This window comes from Cyprinus carpio, chromosome B10 (genome assembly GCF_018340385.1).
Source record: "Cyprinus carpio isolate SPL01 chromosome B10, ASM1834038v1, whole genome shotgun sequence".
Lineage (NCBI taxonomy): Eukaryota > Metazoa > Chordata > Actinopteri > Cypriniformes > Cyprinidae > Cyprinus > Cyprinus carpio.
This window is the reverse complement of record NC_056606.1, coordinates 23,432,941-23,440,341: the sequence shown is the minus strand read 5'-3', so window position 1 is coordinate 23,440,341 and position 7,401 is coordinate 23,432,941.

The window sequence follows — 7,401 nt, the reverse complement described above, 5'->3', positions numbered from 1 at the left end:
TCGCAGCGGGTTAGCGAATCATTTGATTCAAATCGGGACTTCGGATCAGGATCGCGAATCATTTGATTTGTATCGGAGATTCGGAGCGGGTTCGCGAATCATTTGATTCAAATCGGGACTTCGGATCAGGATCGCGAATCATTTGATTTGTATCGGAGAATCGGAGCGGGTTCGCGAATCATTTAATTCAAATCGGGACTAATCAGGATCGCGAATCATTTGATTTGTATCGGAGATTCGGGGCGGGTTCGCGAATCATTTGATTCAAATCGGGACTAAGGATCAGGATATCCAATCATTTGATTTGTATCGGAGATTCGCAGCGGGTTCGCGAATCATTTGATTCAAATCGGTTGATTTAGATCGGAGATTCGCAGCGTGTTCAAATCGGGACGTCGGATCAGGATCGCGAAACATATGATTTGTATCGGAGATTCGCAGGGGGTTCGCGAATCATTTGATTCAAATCGGGACTTCGGATCAGGATCGCGAATCATTTAATTTGTATCGGAGATTCGCAGCGGGTTCGCGAATCATTTGATTCAAATCGGGACTTGGGATCAGGATCGCGAATCATATGATTTGTATCGGAGATTCGGAGCGGGTTCGCGAATCATTTGATTTGTATCGGAGATTCGGAGCGGGTTCGCGAATCATTTGATTCAAATCGGGACTTCGGATCAGGATCGCGAATCATTTGATTTGTATCGGAGATTCGCAGCGGGTTCGCGAATCATTTGATTCAAATCGGTTGATTAAGATCGGAGATTCGCAGCGTGTTCAAATCGGGACTTCGGATCAGGATCGCGAATCATATGTATCGGAGATTCGGAGCGGGTTCGCGAATCATTTGATTCAAATCGGGACTAAGGGTCAGGATTGCGAATCATTTAATTTGTATCGGAGATTCGCAGCGGGTTCGCGAATCATTTGATTCAAATCGGGACTTCGGATCAGGATCGCGAATCATTTGATTTGTATCGGAGATTCGCAGCGGGTTCGCGAATCCTTTGATTCAAATCGGGACTTGGATCAGGATCGCGAATCATTTGATTTGGATCGGAGCTTCGGAACCGGTTCGCGAATCATTTGATTCAAATCGGGACTAAGGATCAGGATCGCGAATAATTTGATTTGTATCGGAGATTCGCAGCGGGTTCGCGAATCATTTGATTCAAATCGGGACTTCGGATCAGGATCGCGAATCATTTGATTTGGATCGGAGCTTCGGAACCGGTTCGCGAATCATTTGATTCAAATCGGGACTAAGGATCAGGATCGCGAATAATTTGATTTGTATCGGAGATTCGCACCGGGTTCGCGAATCATTTGATTCAAATCGGGACTTTGGATCAGGATCGCGAATCATTTGATTTGGATCGGAGCCGGTTCGCGAATCTTTTGATTCAAATCGGGACTTCAAATCAGGATCGCGAATCATTTGATTTGTATCGGAGAATGGCAGCGGGTTCGCGAATCATTTGATTCAAATCGGGACTTCGGATCAGGATCGCGAATCATTTGATTTGTATCGGAGATTCGCAGAGGGTTCGCGAATCATTTAATTCGGATCGGTACTTCGGATCAGGATCGCGAATCATTTGATTTGGATCGGAGATTCGCAGCGGGTTCGCGAATCTTTTGAATTAAATCGGGACTTCGCATCAGGATCGCGAATCATTTGATTCGGATCGGGACTTCGGAGCGAGGATCGTGAATCATTTGATTTGGTTCGCAGCGGGTTCGCGAATCATTTGATTCAAATCGGGACTTCGGATCAGGATCGCGAATCATTTGATTTGGATCGGGATCGGAGCGCAGATCGCGAACCATTTTATTTCTTTCATTCTTTCTTTAAACAGTAGGGTGATATCAGCTAAATTGGGCCACTTTTTGGTAAATCGTTTGGGACAATAATACAATACCATATATTTCATGTGTATTTGTGATTAATAATGACTGTTTTCGATCATTTTGTGTTGAAATTATGTAATAAAATATAATTATTTAGGCCCTACAGTTCTTGAAACATCAGTTGTGCCAACTTTTTTTGCATGAGCTGTTTCAGGTAAAATGGGCCAGTCAAACTGCAAAGGAAAATAGTAATTTATCATCAATTTTAATTAAACACAACTGCTTATACAGCCACATAACATTTAAACTGCATTAAACAAACATATTCATATGTGCCGTTAAAAAAAAATACTTTTTGGGTGCAAACCCACATATTCAAATGTGCAATTAAAAAAAAGTCCATTTTTGTAACAACATAGATCAGTGAACTGATGTCAGTGGTGTGTGTGTGTGTGTGTTCAGTGGTGTGTGTGTGTGTGTGTGTATGTGAACTTAGAACGAAATGTGCAAATTACAAAAAATTCACATTCAAAATTTATAACTGATTTGTGTGTGTGTGTGATGAAAACATTTTTCAAACACAGTCTTTGCAAATGAATCCATCGTCATCACAGATACCATTCTCTTCACCACAGCTCTCATGAAACCAGGCAGAACATGGATCACATTTTACCCATTCCTCAGTAGCCTTAGGGTCATTTAGGTCACCATAGTGGGTGTTGCAGGCTTTGCAAGGTGATTTGCTTCTCTTGCCCTGCTTTTTTTCTTTTGGTTCTCTTTCCACAGATTGTAGTTGTTTGGCCTTACTTTCCCTCCCTGTTTTATCTTTGTATCCTTTCCTCTCTGGTCCTTGCTCCTCATCTCTTTTCTCTCTTTCTGTCTCTTCTCATTTCCTCTGCATTCCTTTCTCCTCACCTGTTCTCTCACTTCCTGTCTCCTCTCTCATCTTTCCTCCTCCTCTCACTTCCTCTCTTTCCTTCTCCCTCTCTTCTCTCCTCTCGCTTCCTTCTCGTTTGCCATACTCACTGTAAATAAAATATCTACTACCATTATTACTGTTGGGGGGGGGGGGGGGGGGGGGGGGGGGGGTCATGGTGAGTGTGTGTGTGTGTGTGAGAGAGACACACACTCACACTTACACACTCACTCACACACACACTCACTCACACACACACACACACACACACACACACACACACACACACATATTAAATTAATGTGAATTAATTGTGTATGTGTGTTTGTAAGTGACACAGATGATGGCCCATTTTACCTCAGTGGGTTAAGGTAAATTGGGCTGCCAAGAAAAACATCACTTTTTCAAAAAATATGTTCCTATACCAAACTAACAACATTATTTCTGATTGATGCCATTAAGACCGATATTATGCATAGTTTTTTATGTGCATGTTTATTTTTTTATATATTTATCATCTTTATAATAGTTTAGTTAGATTTGGTATGCCAGGCTACTTACCATGCAGCTTTCTGGTGCAGTCTTGATAAGAATTATTGCCCTGCCAACCATAGCAACCATAAACCAATGAAATCACCTGTTACTTGTCAAGCACAGTTATGACAACAGTTTGAAATCCTTTGTAGTGGTTGGTTATAAATTCCAGAGGGGCTGGGACCCCCAAACCTTAAATGGCCCATTTTACCTGATATCACCCTACAAAACATAAAACACTATTGCATATATATATATATATATATATATATATACGGTGTGTGTGTGTGTAAGGGGGAAACACGAACATAAACAGTTCAATTGCTATGCATGATAAAAATGCTTTTGAAATGAATAGGAAATAATGAACAAAAATATTTTTAATCAATATCTGAATGAGCTAAGATCAGGGAAGTTCTGTTTAGTTTCCAGAGACTTTTTTTCTGCTATAGGCCTACACTTTTTAAAATACTGTATTTATTTTTTGGTCCAAAAAACAAAAACGAAACAAATTCAAACCAATGTATTGAATATAAGTTTTTCCCAGGTTTGTTTATAGATATACTGTACACAAAATGTACATGCTACCACAAACAAACAAACAAACAATAAATAAATTAATAAATAATGTACTGGCATCCTGCACTGGCAGTTTTTTTTTCCAATACAGCATGATAAACATAACGTCCGAGTCCTGCAGTGTTTACAGATATTGAATATTTCTATATTTCAGTACTGTATATGAACTGAAACACTTGATTATTGATTTGTTCCCAGTAACTGCTCCTGTCTAAAGGTGCGGAGAAAACCTCTTCGAATCTGAGTGACGGTACACTGAAGCGTTTATGAAAACAGACAATACTGAATATTAAGTTATGACACACTATTTCCGTATCTATAAAACAACATATGTTGTGCAGGAGAGCTGTAGGCCTATAATTGTAATCATTTAAATTGGACACAGACATGAGCCTCACGATTAAAGGAAGTAATTAAACCCGAGAGAGAGAGAGAGAGAGAGTGCCATAAGAGGATTTTCCTCTCTTTATTTATTTATTTAATGTTAATATGATCAAGACCATCAACAGGGTCGTGTAAGTTAAAGGCTGTTCAATATGAATGTAAAAACTGCTTCTGTCTGCAGATTCACTGAAAGATGATGTTCACTTGCCCTTAAAAGTTACACTTATTTAATTACATCATCAAAATGACATAATACTCAAAAATACATCATGTATCAAAACACTGAGCAAAAAGTTTAGAGAAAAGCTCCTGCAGCATTTGAGTGACTTGATTCAGACTTGATTTTATGTAATGATTTTAAGTGAACAAACACTTGAAAAGGGCATTTTTATTAGTGTGTGTGTCTGTAAATATATATATATATATATATATATATATATATATATATATATATATATATATATGTATATATATATATATGTATATATATATATATATGTATGTATATATATATATATATATACTGTATATATGTATATATATATATGTATATATATATATATATATATATATATATATATATATATATATATATATATATATATATGTATATATATATATATATATATAAAATTAGATGTTTAAGAGGCCAACCTAAAAACTTAAGCATAACCAAAACATTTTATTTAGAAAAAAGCTCCAAATTTTAAGCTATTTCTCTGGATATATCCCAGTAACAAAGTTTATTAATCATTAGTTCATCAAATTTCAAAGTTTATCAATCATTAAAGGCTTCTTTATTCTCCCTGTGTCCTCAGATTACATTTAGATTTCAGGACAGAAACTCTCAAAGAGCAAGTGTCCAAATGGATTGAACTGGTCTTGGTCTGACGATGTTCAAATGTGGGAAATTACAGTCTTATGACTTTAAAATAGCAAAGCCAAAGGCCTCACGCAGACTGGAACGGCAGCAGACAGACGTCACCAAAACCAACACAAACACAGACAGAAAACAACACCACACGCTCACACTGATGACTGAAATCTGTATGGGCTTATTTTTGTACTTTATGTCGAGTGTAAAGTGGCATTTTGGGCGCAAAAGATGTCTAAAAAATAAAATGGAAAATAAAAAAATTAATATATTTTCTACAAAAATTGTTCATAATTCAACAGAATAAATGTTGTAAAACATACAAACACAGACAGAAAATAATCACAACAAGCTCGCGGTGATTTGATTTCTGACAGACTCAATTAAACTTGTTCAAAGTGACAGCTAAAATCAATATATGGCTATTTTTTTCTAATATAAAGTAAAAATTTGGGTCCAAAATAATGTTTTAACAAATACATATTTTTAAAATGTTTTCAAAACTTATTCCTAATACAAAAGAGGGGTAAAATTATTATATGGCTATTTTTGCACTTTGTGTCTGAAATAGTAGAAAAAAATGACAATTTTTAGACCAAAATATTGTTTTAATGTTTTTAGAAATCTACATTTTTCCTCCTAATTCAACAAAATAAATGTAAAACCTCCAGAGACAGAAAACAATCACAATAACTCATAATGATTTCATTTCTGACAGATTCAGTTAAAAAAATGTTATAATTTTGGTGCCAAAATAATGTTTTACAAAATAAAATACTATATATATACATATATATATATATATGAATGAAAAAAGTTGTGTTTTAGGGTTAAAATAACATTTTAACAAATAAAGTTGTAAAAAAAAATGTTTACAGAACTTACACCTAATTCAACAAATCATTAACATTTTATTTGGCTATTTTTGTTTATTTATTTATGTCAAATATAAAGTCCTATTTTGGTGCCAAAATAATGCTTTACAAAATAAAATGATATATATATACAAAATAAAATGATATATATAAAATAATAAATAAAACATTAAAATAAAAAAATAAAACATACATGAATGAAAAAAGTTGTGTTTTAGGGTTAAGATAACATTTTAATTAAAAAATTTGTAAAAATGAAAAAAAAAAAGTTTACAAAACTCCTAATTCAACAAATCATTAACATTTTATTTGGCTATTTTTGTTTATTTATTTATATATTTATGTCAAATATAAAGTGCTATTTTGGTGACAAAATAATGTTTTATAAAATAAAATAAAATACAAAAAATTTAATGTAATAAAAATGAAACATTAAAATAAATAAATAAATAAATACATGAATGAAAAAAAATGTGTTTTAGGTTTAAAATATCATTCTAACAAATAAACTTGTAAAAAAAAATGCTTACAGAATTTACTCCTAAATCATTAACATTTTATTTGGCTATTTTTGTTTATTTATTTATATAGTTATGTCAAATGTAAAGTGCTGTTTTGGGGTCAAATAATAAAATAAACAGAAAATGTAGATGAATTGTTGGTAATTGATCAGATGAGAGTGCATGGTTTACCTGCAGTGTTGCGTGTCTCTGTCTGAGCCTGCAGCGTTTGCAGTGAGATCTGTCCACATGCGTCTGAATGCTGTTGAATGTGAACGGCTCCGGCTGTGTTCTAATCCAGCAGAGAGGCGGAGCTTCACTTACAGTCGTCATGAGCACACTGACTGACACACAGAGCGACCCCACGGCGCTTGGACACTGATGCATACGCTCAATTGATTTTATTGTCACTTTCAATTGCCTACAATTTGTTCATCTGTACTGAGGAGACTGGAATGTCAATGCCATGCATATTTAATGGAGGAGTGATATTCAGAGAACACATGTAAATCCGACCTTATATACTAAAACTACACCAAATGTTCTGTTATGCAAGAACTCATGCAGTCTGACAAACACTGGGATGTTACAGAGAAAATATATCTCCACTATATCACATGCAAAACAACATTATTTGGAAGAGTGTTATTTTAGTATGACTTTTTTTGTTGTTGTTAATATTTTGAACTAGTTTTTATTTTTATATTTTCTGTTTTCACTTTAATTTCAGTTTTTTCTCTCGCATTTTGAGATTATCACAATTCTGTTTTATTTTTCTTTCTTGCAGTTTGCAATTTCTCTGAATTATGAGAACAAAAGTCAGAACTGTGGGATAAGAAGTTGCAATTACCTTTTTATTTTTTATTATGAGTCAGAAAATTTAAA